We start from the raw sequence: 14,873 nt of genomic DNA, 5'->3' as shown, positions 1-14,873 counted from the left end.
GATTAAAACCTATTCTAACTCCTAGGTAACTCCAGAACTGACATCTCAAACATTCACACTGACACCCCCCCCCCCCCCCCGATTACCCGTCCCGACCATCCAACTAGCTCTCTTTCCCCCTGCCCTAGCCCCGATGATCCCCCAAAACTGACCTTACCCACCTGTCCATCCTCCCTACCCACCTTGCTTACTTCCCTCAACCATCTACTCATTCTCTCATCCACCCATATTCAAACTGGACCTATAACTTACCATACCCCAACAATGCCACAAAAAGGGGCCATGGCCTCCCTTGCCCCTACCTCTGATCCTACTCCGCTGCAAGAGAACTCTCTGAGGGACACTGATCTCCAAGCCCGGCTTTACTAGAAATGTGGAAGATACGGCAAGAAATGCAGAGCAGTGTCAAATCAGGGGAAAGTTTGAGCGGAGCGGTAATCTAATGATGGTTGCCACTCTTATGAAGACCCTGCTTACAAAGGACCTTATCGGTCCCCCTAATTATTGGATTCCCCCATAACTACCGGATTATTACTTCCCTCCCATCTCATCCCATTTTCGGACAGCCTCCAGCTCCAAGGTTCTATGGTCTGCATTCTGACTGTCCACCTGACAGGCTTTATCTTTATCATCACAGGTAGCAAGTACGTCATACCTGTTGAATAGGATCAGGTTCTGCAGATCCTTGTTCTCTATTTCACATGGGTTCTCCTCTTGCACACTATTGGCCATGTCAGCTCCGTTTTGACCTTGCATCTCACAGAGGTGTGACCAAGGCCTGAAGCAAGCTGTCCAGTTTCTGCTCCCCATGCCTTACGTGTCATAATGTCATCAGCTGAATGACTCAGCCGGAGAGATTCGAAATAGAGACATTTTGTCCTGCAGACAAGTTTGCTCCTGACAATCTCATTGTCCACAGACTCCCATATATTGCAGTCCAGACACACTGCCATATCTTAGTCTAGATTATTTATAGCTACTTTTTGGTTTGTTATAAGTTTTTTCTCCCTACACACTAACTTGCATTAAACACACAAACTCTGGACAAAAATGTTCAATACTTACTGCTTCAAGCTCACATGAACCACTACAAGTATTGGAGGCAAAAAGCAGTACCTCTTTCCCTCTTCAGCACCCAATTCCCACTTGCACCAAATTTAAGGTTGTCAACTGTGATTAAATGTATTCTTGACTTGCCCCCTGCTCCAGCCATTTGTCGGCCATCCTTGTGATGTACTACCTTCCTACCCTGATTGGAAAGCAAAAATACTCATTACCCAATTGGATGATTCTTGACTGTCAGCCTAACAGCTTTCCCCCCCCCCAACCCCACCAACTCTCATTTTGAATATTTTTACAACTGGTAAAGAGAAATGTTCAAAGAAAATGACAAAGAAAAGCAATCTATTTTACTGTCCGTATGATTTTTCTCCAGGGTTGCACACAGCAGTATCCTGGAGTTTGATCTTCAATTCCTGGTGACTCTAGGCCAATCCTGGAGGGTTGGCAACCCTAACCAAATTGCTAACTTTTGCACTCTCTTCGCACTCCATGGTGTTCTGTGATCACTCTGTGCTTCAGCAGAGACTGTCTACTCTTACACACTTTTTTTGAGCCACACTCATGTTACAAGTGCTCACTCCGCTTCCCACTTTACAATAATTAGTCCCTTTTCAGGCAACCACTTATCGCCAAATTATAGTTACATTCCACTAATAGGTTTTGTTCAGTGCTGACTAACTTGCAGTCTCTTTTATGTTCTCCAAGTTCTAAGCTAAATTCAAAAAGTCTAAACTTTATTTCAGTTAGATGCTACTCCCTCAGTGCTACTTACCAGAGATTTCCACTTGTTTGCAGTGCATTCTGTTCTGCAGTCGCTCTTTGCTAACCACTGTGGTTAATTGTGTTGTGCACTGCTTCCATATATTGAACAGAATTTTCCCTAGTGCAACATTTCCATGTGCTCGTTTTCTTGCACATCTGAGTGTGACCCCAGTAAGAAAGCATATGGAAACGCTGAAATAGTTCTCACTTGTGTACAGAGAGAGGAAAAAGAAATGTATAGCGGGATGGTGTGATACTTCTTGCTATTATCTGTCCTCTTTTTAAAGTCGGCCTACTTGTGTGAATTTATTTGTTTCTGTTTATCACAGCTCACATCCCTCTTCTGTCTTTTTTATCATTCAATCCACCATTCCCAAGTTTATTCCTGCCAGGACCTCAGGATAAGAATCAGAGCACTTACTGTAACAAAATGTCCAACATAGCACTCAAAATAATTAATTGTGGTTTTTCCAAGAACATTGGCAGGCATTTCCATAATATTCATGGATGTTTGAGAATCTGTAGGGACACCATTCTTGGGGATTCTATGCTCAGATCCGGTTTTCATTTGGGGAATTTGAGGGATACAGGAGCTTCAGTGGATGAAGCTTTCTTGTGCCTGTCACTTAGGTTCGTTTATCATGGGAGATTAAGAATAATTTTTGAATATGCTTTTAGATAGAATGGCATATGGTAGTGAACTGTTTGAACCCCCCCACCCCCCTCTCTTCCCCCACCCTCCCCAAGTGAGGGGATAAGCCACAAAGTGCCCATCATTATGTCACACGTCATTCTTCTTGTCTGGTTGCAATCTGTGGCACAGACCCCACCCTCTCTGCTACCCGAGAAGAAAAAGTTGGCAAAGTGAGGAGAATATCCATTTTAGTTTGCATAATTCACCATTTGCATTAAGAAATTAATGAAAATCTGCCAGAGTTGAAAACTATAAAGAAAATGCTGAAATAAACTCTGAATGGAATACGAGGATAACTTTATTGTCTGAACTAGACTCTAAGCTCTGCAATACCCTCCCTACACTCTCTGCCTCTCTACCTTGCCTTCCTGCTTTAAGATACACATTAAAATCAAGCTTAGATTATCTGGCTCCAATGGCCCAGATTTTCGGTGCGACTCCATGGGCCACAAAAAGGTGGGCAGGACCTGATTCTGGGATTCAATCTTCCCTGGCACAGAATAAGGTTGCGGGTAGCGAGCCTGCACCCTGCACTCGTGACCTGGGCACCTCCTAGCCCTCTGTAATTTTTGTGGAGTTGGGCCAGCTTCTCATGGTTCACAGATCTGGATTTGGGAACCTTTTCCAAGGTAACAGATCTTACCCATGCCCCTCCATGCCAACTCATGCCCTCCACCCACCCCCATGGCCCCTCATCTTCTGTGCCAATTTATGGCTCTTTCATACCCATTCACCCAGCATATACTCAGACATTATGAACCCTATAGTAACATTGGCATGTGTGGAACTGTTTCAAGAACACCCATTCATCATTTTGTTAAACAAAATCTGCTGTTGCGACATCCCTATAAAAGTGTCTATCAACCAAACCTTTAAAGTATCAATAACAGAAGCTACAAGCACTGAAACCTCTTTATCTTGTGTAAATAAACATGGAGGCATTGACAAAAGAGATCACAGAAAAAAAAGAGCTTATTACCACATCATAAAGCTTTTTGTCTTTTCTCCAGTTGTGTCAACAAAAGAAGTTAATCCTTTTGTGGGAGTCTGGGCAGTGGGGTGGGGGGCAGGGGTTAGCATGGAGAATATGAGTGGCCATTGGGGGTAGGTGGGAGGGATTGAGTTGGCATGGAGACTATGTGGGACCATTGGGGGTGGGCGGAGGGAGTGGGTTGGCATGGAGGTGGCTTAGGGAGTGACTGGGGATGTGAGCGGTGAGGGCTTAAACTATAAGCAAACAACTGGAATGAAGTCCCAGAGTACTGACAGGGGCCTTTTAGACAGCCTGCCTTGGCACTCGGCTACAACTGTGGCCGCCTCCGATCTCCGATCCAGCAAATTTCCCAACTCGAGCTGCCTGCTTCAGGAGCAACAGCCTGGGCTAATAGTCCTTATATAACTCAGTGTCATGTTTTGTTTTATAACACTCCTGTGAAGAGCTTTGCGATGTTGTATTATGTTAAAGTCACGATATAAGTTGTCAAACTGTGCATGCTGGGCTGTTTCACACGGTCTGCAAATTCAACTATGATGAATCTTGTCTGCCCTAGAGCTGAGAAATGGAGGAGAGTGTATTGAAAATTTGGTCACTGCTATGTCTTTTGCTATTTTCTCATTGTCACGTAAAGCTCCACCTCATAATGGCATGGTCTACGGGGGCTAATTTTTCTTCATATTTAAGCAAACTATTCATATTTAAGCAAAACTGAACCAAGCCAGGCTCAGTACAAAGTAATGAAATGTCTCTAATGCTTACAGAGTGGTTTTAACTGTGCGATATAGCAGGGGTAGAACATGAAATGCATGAGGTGCAGTACTTCCCAAACTGAGTTAGATTTTACTCACTCAGTAGAGTGCATGCTCCTTATCAATTATTTTTTCTTAAAATTCATTGTGCATTGCAAAACACGAACATTACAAATGAGTGATCACTCAATTATTCATTGGAGATCTGAGCCAAAAATACAATCGGTGATCAACTAGCCTTGTAAAAGAGATATTGACAGCTGATAAAGTAGAGTTTAAACTAGTTTGTAATTATGACCCAATAGCCTTTTCAAATTGGCAGATGTGGGATTTCCAGGTGTATGTGGACCAAGGAAGAGAGGACGTGCATTTATGAGAGAACCTTCCCTATCCTCAGGAAATTCCAAAGTGCTTCACAGGCAAAAAAGCACTTTTGAAATTTAGCCACTGTTGTAATGTGGAAAAGCATGATAAACAGTCTGCTCAAACCAAGGTTCTTTGTGACAAGTACTTGATGGTTTGGTTTACTGGTATTGGCCGAGGAATAAATGTTGGTCAAGACATTGAGAGAAATCACCTGTACTTCTTGTAACTCCCCTGCCCATCTCCTAACTCGTACCAAGGCCCATTCACCCATCACCCTTATGTTTCCTGGCCTATACTGACTCATGGTCCAGCAACAATTCAAATTGAAGAAAACAAAAAATTTCCAGATGCTGGAAATAAAAACAGAAAAATATTGGAAATACTCATTCGAAAGCGATGAAAGGTCAGAGACCTGAAAAGTTATCTCCCTGTTTCTTTCCACCAATGATGCATGACCTATTGAGTACTTCCAGCATTTTCTCAGTTTAAAATTATAACCCTTGGGTTCAAATCCCTTCACGTCCTCACTCCTCCCTACTTCAGTAACCTCCTTCAGCCTGATAACCCTCTCCGCTCTTCCAATACTAGCCTCTTGCACGTTCCAGATTTGAATCACCCCACCAATTGTGGTCGTGCCTTCAGCTGCCTAGGCCCTAGGCTCTGAAATTTCCTCCCAATGCCCTTCTCCCCTCCTTTAAAATGTTCTTTAAAACCTACTTCCTACCTGTCCTAAAACCACCTGTGTGGCTCTGTGTGAAAATGTTTGTTTAACCACATGAAAGGCACAATATAAATGCAAATGGTTGTTGTAGTGCCATAGGATGGTTTTACCTTCACTGGAGCTGAGTGTACACGACCTTACTGTACAAAGTTTGTACCAAAGGTATACTTCTTCCTCTGTATTGCACTGGAGTGTTAGCCTAGATTCATGCTCAAGTCTTATGGAGGTTTATAATGGCCTGATCGAAAGGCAATAATGCTACCACTGAACCAAGCCAGGCTCAGTACAAAGTAATGAAATGTCTCTAATGCTTACAGAGTGGTTTTAACTGTGCGATATAGCAGGGGTAGAACATGAACTGCATGAGGTGCAGTACCTCCCAAACTGAGTTAGATTTTACTCACTCAGTAGAGTGCATGCTCCTTATCAATTATTTTTCCTTAAAATTCATTGTGCATTGCAAAACAAAACATTACAAATTAGTGATCACTCAATTATTAACTGGTACTGTGCTGGTTTGCTGCTTTACTGTGGATGCATCTGCATGCTACTAATTTAACAATTTCAATTAAAAAAGGAGAAATATTTCAAAGGTAGATCGAGACACACATGCACATAACATAGTTGACTATTTGCCCTTTGCTATTGAAGTTTGGGGTTATTTTCTCACTATTTTAACTCTGTTGTAGATATTCAATGTGGTTGTAGTATAAGGAAATTATCCATTTTAATTAATGTTGCTGTCAGCACCAACTCAATGGGCCATGTTAATTTTATGACTCTCCTGTTCATTATCACAGCCAAGTTGGCTTCCTTTAGGAGCTCATTTTTAACAGGAGGTTCCACAATTGGCCTATACATCCAGCCAGAATGAAGTAATGGCTGGGCACTCCCCAATCACTGGTGTCATGCCAACTGATGAACTGCAATCCCAATTTAGCCTCTTGTTGCAGTTACACAGGAGGAATATAATGTGATGGATTTTATATTTTATATTAGGAGTTAGCTTTGAGGTGAACAGCAGGTACTTGGATGAGTGAAATGAAAACAGAAAGTGTTGGAAAGACTCAGCAGGTCTGGCATCAGAAAAATGAGTTCTGAAAGAGGAGTCATATTGGGCTCGCAACTCTCCACAGATGTTGCCATACCTGCTGAGTTTTTCCAGCACTTTATGTTTTCATTCAGATCTCCTGTGTCTGCAGTATTTCGCTTTTATTTACTTGGATGAGTGAACTTGTCATTGTTCAGCCTGTTCTTCATTAATCTAACTCTAACTTAACATGAATTAGGAGCAGGAGTAGGCCATTTGGTCCTTCAAGCCTGTCCCATCATTCAATACGATCATAGCTGATCTGTTGCAAACTCAACTCCACATTCCTCCCCACCCCTGATAACATTTCACTACCTTACTTATAAAGGATTTATCTACCTCCGCCTTAAAACATTCAAAGACTTTGGTTCCACCGCCTCTTCAGGAAGAGAGTTCCAAACACTCGTTACCCTCTGAGAGAAAACATTTCTGCTCATATCTGTTTTAAATGAGTGGCCCCTTATTTTTAAACAGAGGCCCCTATTTCTACATATTAAACATATTCTAGATATTACCCATATGAAACATTAAAATATATAAGTTGCATTGAGGGTTTAAAATTATCCACCCTTACCCATCCCACCCAAACTAAGTTTAGTCCTTATCTTCAGTTGATACTCTAGAACCCAGCAGGACTTTGTTCCAGTTATAATAAGAATTCACCTCTTGCACCCCCGTCCCCATGCCCCATCCAAGCCAACCCATGCCACCTCATGCCCCATCAATTCTCCATAGCCCCTCATACCTTCCATGCCAACCTATACCCCTCTATCCACTCCCCATGGCCCTTTATAGCACCTATGCCAACTTAGTACCAACCCATGACCCCCCCCCCACTCATCCTGATAGCCCCATTAGAGCCCCTATGCCCACTTAATATCAACTCATGCCCACCTATGATCTCCATGGCCACTTATAGCCCTTATGCCAACTTACTGTGAACTCATGCCAACCCATGACCCCACCCAACCCACCACCCTTTACCGTTACAGCCTCCATCCCAAATCAGCCAGTATCCACCATGGGCAGACTTAGGAACCATGCTGAAATGAAATAAAATAAATTTCAAATTATCAATTACAGACTTCACTATATTGAAACACACTCCCATTGATAAAAGCCAATTCAATACATTTAAATCCCTTCAAGTACTTCATCCCATATGAAAAAAAAACATTTGTATTCATAGCCCCACATCAAAGACAGTTAATCACTTTATAATTTGGAGCTGTCAATCAAACTGTGAACTTACAGCCCCCACCCCTCCCACCCACTGTGACAATATAGGTTGTGGAAGCAGTTAAGCAGCACTAATCCTACAATGATAACACTAATCCTATAATGACTGCCCTCAGGTTTATGTCAACAAACAGCTATTGCAATTGTAAGCACCTGTTTCTTTTCAACTGAGAGTCATAGCAGGCTGTTTGTTTTAAAAATTTAAAGAGCAGGGGATTTAAATGGTTTGACAGCTTGACAGTTCCACACACCTTGTCCACCTTTATGCACATTCACATCTACTCTCAACAATCCCAAAAGGGTATTAGATATCACCAAAAGGGAATCTGACTTCTCCAGTAGGTCCAGACCTATTCCTCAAATTCGTAAATCCCATAAGTCATGTTTCAGAAACATGGGTGATGAAAATTGCTTCTGAGTGAAGGCAACTGCACTTTTAAACATGCCACTGCCTCCGTGAACTGCACGTGTGCAAAATACATCCTGCCCTCATTGTCCCCCGTGACAAGAAAGGTGGGTGGTAGATACAGGGTGGGACTTGTGGATTCGGGGCTGTAGTGCCATTTTGGCTAAGATGCAGAGCCCCTCTGTCTCTGCACAAATATGGCCTAAGTTCCCAAATGTGCCAAGTTCCTCACTAGAACTTGATCTCTTGCTTGCCTAAAGCCATCAGTGAGGGCATTTCCTCCATGTCCTGAACAGCATTTTGAGAGATTCTCACTGATAAAACATTTCAGAAATCTGAAACATCAGTAAATTAAATGAAGGAAAAATGTTCAAATGACAAGAACCATACTTGTGAGCTTAATCTGTATTTTGCAAAGTTAATCAGAACATTCTTATTTCTGTGGGCTCAGCTTTCTTGCCTGGATTTACGCTTATGCATCAGTGCACATCCATTCATGTGGGTCTGCATTATGAGCTGCCCATTGTGTCACCACACTCAAGTGTTGTCACCTACTTTTATTTGACCATTCTTAGTAAGATCACAACCCTATTTTGTTAAGGGCATTCTTTGAATAAGCAAAACTGTATTCTTATTTCTTTTGATGTCCAGCAGGTCTTTTTTTTTTATAAACAACTGCAATAACAAATTGGATATTTAAATATATTCATTAGTTACCCTTACTGATTTCCTGGTTCCATCATTGTGAACTTGCACCCTTGCATGCACTTTCTTCCTGCCTTGATACCTGCCAAAACATCTTGGTGCTTATTTTTATAAATTGCGAATGTTCAGTAAATAAATTGACCCCACAATATGGTACTGACCCATACAGATGAGTAAAACCACTCTCAGCTGAAGTAATATTAAGAATGCTCCACCTTGATTTATTGCCCACAGACCAGGAGGAAAAAATCATTAGTATTGACCACTGATCACTAGCCATTGTTTCCTGATGTTAACTGAAAAGTGCCCGTAATTGAATCTGAATTAAGGACAGAATACGGCTTGCTTGTGATACCCTCTGGCATTGCGTAGCTGAGCAGCACTGAGATACCAAGGTAGCAGGTGTGATGGGGCCATATTCCCACGAAGGGGAGAGATAGGGCAAACAAATCCAGAGCTCCCTTGGTGACAAAACAAGATAGAAATTAAGATGAAGTAGACAGATGTCAGATGGATAATAGAACTGAGAACCAGACCAAATGTAGAAGGTTCAGAGGGGAATTGAAACAGCAAATAAGAGAAGCAAAGAGAGAGCATGAGAAGAGACTGGCAGCTAACATAAAAGAGAATGCAATCTCCTTAGGCATATTAGTAGTAAAAGGGTAGTAAGAGGAGGAGTAGGACCAATAGGAGGAGTAAAGATCAAAAAGGGGATTTATGTATGGAGGCAGGGAGCATAGCTGAGGCATTAAATGAATACTTTGCATCTGTCTTTACTAAAGCAGAAGATGCTGCTCAGGTCATGGTGAAAGAGGAAATGCTTCAGACACTTGAAGAGTTTAAAATTGGTAAGGAAGAGGTATTGGATAGACTGTCTGTACTTGAAGTTGATAAGGCACCAAGACCAATGAAATGCATCCAAGGATACTGCAGGAAGTGAGAGTGGAAATTTTGGAGATATTGGCCATAATTTTGCAATCTTCCTTAGACTCAGAGATGGTGCTAAATGACTGGAGAATTGCAAATGTTATGCCCCTGTTCAAAAAAGGGTGCAACGATCATCCCAGCAACTACAGGCCAGTCAGTTTAACCATAGTGGTGGGGAAGCATTTAGAGATAATAATTCAGAACAAAATTAATTATAACTTGGGAAAAGGGGGGTTAATTAAGACATTGTGAGGTCTGCCTGTGGTGGATACTGAGCAAGTGGCCGTGGAGGATATATGGAGGGCATGGGGGATGTGAGGGGACATGGAGGCTGGGTCGGAGAAGGTGTGGGGTGAGGGTTAGGGGACATATGAATGTTGTTGAGAGCTGGGCTGCTGCCCCGAGAACTGAGGTGGCCCTCTGCACCCACACTCCTCCCACACAGCATTGCAGCTTGCAAAACTTGAAACCCCTCCACCCCTATCTCTTGGAGACAAAAGTATGGTGGGAATGGAGTTTGGAGGTGGACTTGGGCTTTGGAAGTCGGGAATGGGCTTGACTTGTGTTTTCCAAGCTGGAACCGAAAATCTTGCAGAAGCAAGACTTGCTATTGATCTTTGTGTTTGTGCTGCCATAATGTGAAAACACAAAAAAAATTAAAAATTAACTATTCTATCCAGTTACCTTCATTCTTTGAATGATATAGATCCTCCAATTACTGTAGCCTGACTTGATACTTCCTTGGAATTAAAAATGTTGTCATGGTGCTTCTGATTGGCCCTGCTGCATTGTTCCTATTACCTTATTCTTAACTTCAAAATCGGCGCCATTGAACCAATTCTCATGACCTTAAATTAAACTCAAACCAAATAATCATGTAAACCTACATACCTCGGAACAGTATCCTTCAAGGGTTTCCAGGGTCAAATCATGATATATAGAGAAGTTATGTCACAAAAGGATTGACAACCACCCTATAAAGTAATCCATTTTTTCTGTTGCTAAATATTCTAGATACTACTCATCAAAGATGCACAAGGACTGGCCCCTGCATAAAAACCATAATACCAGCGAAAGATGGGGGAATCAAAATCCAGCCAGTTAATGATTCATAACTGTGCAAAGATTTTTGTATGTGGGAGCCTTCCATATACTTTCAGTTGGAACTTGACTAAGAGATGCACAGGAAGCAGCTTTGGAATGGGTGGGAGGGTCCTTAACTGCTCATTGAACTTCTGCCTCGCAAGGTCACAACAGTGTAACATGCATTCACCCATTCAGTGGGTATCCACCGCTTAACCACCAGTGTGCCTTTGGCTTTGTACTGTAGGATGAAAATAATTTACCTAGACTACATAAATTGCTCATTGAGCAACATAATTTAAGGTTCTGGAAGTACAGTATCAATGCATTGGGAACAATGGTCCTGTTGCAATTTATATGGCAGCTGATAAAATAATGGGACAATTACAGTTTGACCAAAATGAAACTGGGGGAAGAGACTATAGTTAAAAATTCCAGTTGTGTCAATGGTGCTGCCTATGAGGATGCCAAATCAAATTTGGCTTATTTACAATAAGAGTTTACCACTCATTAATTCTATAAGCTGAAACTAAATACCAATAATGTAAGGAATGTAAATTTACACACTTAAACAAGTTTCAATGGTGGCTACATTGAACATTATGCAAAGGAGAGAATGTCCTCTTCTAAACCAACCGTAGCCTCTCTCCTTGAACAGGAACATGGGAGCCTATGGCTTTTTAGGAGAGGCAAATTGATTTATTCCCAGATGGACTAAACTCTTGAAAAATAGCTTGAACATTTTTGGGGTAGAGCTTCTACCTACACCAATAATTGTTGAGATCACTGGCAGCATCTGTCATTCTGTTGTTGAATGCTTCAGCTAAAAACTAAGCTGAGAAAATAGCTGTGGCCTAGATACCACCAATGTGCTATTAAGATTATATCTTGATAAAGGAAGTGCAATAAGCCTCCCTCCCCCACTTGTTGATGTGGCAAAACGTTGTAGTGTTGCCTCACCATATACATACAAGTTTGCCTTATACAGTGGGCCACAGTCGACATTACCATATTATTTGGGAATGGCACTGAATTGATATATTGTTGGTTCATTATATGGCATAGCATAAAAATTGCTGATTTTCAAGTTTTAATACAGAATTCAAATAAAGCAAACTATTATGCATCAGAAAGCAAGACTGATTTCTGCAGCATCAATAAGGTGCTGACCTCAGCCATCAGGCAGAGTGCTGAACAAACACCAAAGTGACAAGTGGGAGAATGGCTTGGCTTCAACCTCTGGGCCTACTTCAATGCCAGTGCTGACCGTGCGAGGCCACAGAGTTGTCTACTTTGGTTGTCTCCTCCTGTAACAGAGGTCCAGATACAGAGAGGATATCAAAAAGGTGGTGGACAGCCTCCTGGTTAAATTCATGGATATAAGTGGCACTGATTTTTATGAAGGTTTTGTGGCATTGTTGCGTGAGGCTATCAGTCAATTCTGAATAGATATTAGGCAAGTATGTAGAGTTTCAAGAAATTCACTGATGTAATATAATATTTGCTTACTCTTACATCAAAAGGGCTGAGAGGGGCCCAGCCTGATGACTCATTGAGAGAACAGTGAGTGGTTGATCCATACACATCTGGAAGATACAAAGCTAGCTGGCCTTACCTGGACTGGCAGTAGGAGCACGGCAATTTTCAGCAGCATCTGTGGGTTACGAAAGAGACTATTGTCTCAGGATTTCAACCACTGATCATTATTGTGTGATCTCTGCAGAAAGGACACATTGATTATTGTTAGATAAGGACAGGATTAGGCTGACATTCATTCTCAAGACTCACCTTTGGGTGATATTAGAGCAATTATGGAATAGGGTTGCCAACTGTGATTAAATGTATTCCTGGAGGTTTCGTCACATGACTTACATTCACGCTACAGCCATTCATCAGTCAACACATTCATCCTTGTGATGTACAAGCTTCCTATGCCAACTGGAAAGCAAAATGTCATTGGATGATGCTTGACTGTCAGCCATTCAGCCTTTTCTTTGCCTATTTTCAATATTTTTATATCTGGTAAAGAGAAATGTTCAAACAGAATGAGAAGAAAAATCCTAATCTTTTTAATTTCCAGATGATATTTCTCCAGGGTTGCACACAGCTGTGCCCTGGAGATTGATCTTCAACCTCTGGAGACTTCTGGTAAACCCTGAAGGGGTGGCAACCCTCTCATGGTGCTGGATCCCAGAAAAGGAGTCAACAGCTTGAAGAGAGGAAGGAAGAGTTTGGGGGGGTGGGGGGGGGGGGGGGCGCGGGGGTGGAGTACTGCAGTGAAAACAAAGAAACTCAAAATAAAATTGGGCAAAGTGGCTAAGGAGAGAAGAAATATATAGGGCTTTGCAGAATTCCATACCTGCTCACAGTGAGCTCTTGTGACACAAAATTCTACTGCCTCCAGAGTTAAAATGTTTTTGTATTAGTTTTGGGATTTGCAATATAGGTCAACGTGCACAGATTGTATTAAAAATTCCACTACTAGACTGGTGTGGTTTGCTCAGTAAACAGCCTACGCAATAATGGCAAAAGACAATCAAAAGGAAGATGGTCTGGTGAACTAATTGTAGCTTTGGATAACAGTGAACAAAGAACCTGAAGGCTGTGCAAAGGTCTAGAGAGGAGATGAGAATTGTTTTCACTTCAGTTGTCGGAACTTGAATGCTCTATTTGAAAAGGTGATGGAGCAGATTTTATAAATAATTTTAAAGGGAGTTGGGCATACAGAATGAGAAGAAAATTTGCATGGTTACAGACAGAAAAAAGGCTGTGGGGCTAAGCACAATTGTTTTTTCAAAGAGCCAGCACAGGCACAATGGGCTGAATAGCCTCCTTCTATGATGTACATTTCTATGAGTTTATGAAGTTGTCTTAAGAATCTGTAAAGATGTTTGGAATTTAACATTTTATAAAACTGAGTTGCTGTAAAACCTGGGGATGCAACTTATACATTGGTATATTAAATTGTTTGCAAGTAAGAAAGAGATGAAAATTTGCACAATTAACATCAATGACATCAATTGTGTAAACAATACATCTTCCGCTATCTCTCAAATCCACAAGTTTTACTAATTCCTTTACATAAATTCCACATGTTCTGTTTGATTCTTTTCGGAAGACATACTCAATATTAATTTACAGGTATGCTATAGTGTATGTGAAATAGGAGTGCTGGGTGCCATTTTTATCAAGATAATAACAGAATGCTATGATTTTGTGCCTTGTGTTATTAATAATTCTGCATTGTTTAATTTATGATTTTCAGTCACATCCAAATGCTGCTGGTGAGGAGATTTTTGGGTACGGAGACAGAGATACGTTGGTAAAGAATAGAATGAGTCAATGGTACTGTTGCCAGGTGTTCCAACTTCCCCTGGCAGCAATACCACCAGGGAAATAGCAAACTGGACAGAGGCTGATCTTATATCTGTTGCCACCTCTTGCTCATGTAGACGTAGGTTTAGTGAGAGGGAATTGTAGCTGTGAGCAGCTTAATTTTAACAGCCATTAAAGTGAATTGTGTGAATCTCTGAAGAAAGGGTGGAAAATTCTTATTCCATCAGAAGATTTCAATGCAAAGCAATATTCAACTTTATATTGTAGGTTTAGAAAGCATATGCTGTAATTCAGTGAAGCCAAAATTAGTCACGTTGTCATCAAACCTGCTGACTGGGGTGTTGCTGTTGTCTAGTGAACTAACCTCTATCTGGCTGAGGCTAAAAGCCAACTTTCTGACACTTCTTCCTACCCCCTCCTGGATCATGAACATCAAGTCATTATCTCCAGGACTGTCAATGACCTTGTTTCTTCTGGTAAAATTCCCTTTCCGGCCTCTAACTGCATAGTCCCCCAATCCTGAACAGCCTGCTTCTATCTTCTACCAAAGATCCACAAACAGGACTGTCTTAGTAGACTATTCATTTTGGTCTGCTCCTACCCCATTAAGCTGATTCATTCCTATCTTGACTCTATTTCTCCCCTCTGTCTCCTGTCTCACCTACATTCGTGGCTCTTCCAATGCTGTCCATAGCTTTAATATTTTCCAATTTCTTGGCACTAACCATTAACTTTT

The 14,873-nt window shown here is 41.6% G+C and overlaps 1 protein-coding gene and 1 long non-coding RNA gene across 4 annotated transcripts in view; one reads left to right on the top strand and one right to left on the bottom strand.

The window, feature by feature from the left end:
- Positions 1 to 14,873, top strand: part of LOC121282201 (differentially expressed in FDCP 6 homolog) — a 282,331-nt gene that overhangs the window by 12,979 nt on the left and 254,479 nt on the right. The window lies entirely within an intron of this gene.
- LOC121282202 overlaps positions 1 to 14,873 on the bottom strand; it is an 86,960-nt gene that overhangs the window by 34,959 nt on the left and 37,128 nt on the right. For both annotated transcript variants that reach the window (XR_005944013.1, XR_005944012.1), the window contains exon 2: positions 12,417 to 12,518. This is a non-coding gene — a long non-coding RNA (uncharacterized LOC121282202). The remainder of the gene's footprint in view (positions 1 to 12,416; positions 12,519 to 14,873) is intronic.

The sequence above is a fragment of the Carcharodon carcharias genome, chromosome 9 (assembly GCF_017639515.1).
Source record: "Carcharodon carcharias isolate sCarCar2 chromosome 9, sCarCar2.pri, whole genome shotgun sequence".
NCBI lineage: Eukaryota > Metazoa > Chordata > Chondrichthyes > Lamniformes > Lamnidae > Carcharodon > Carcharodon carcharias.
Note: the sequence above shows the minus strand (reverse complement) of the source record. Positions and strands in the feature narration are given on the sequence as shown.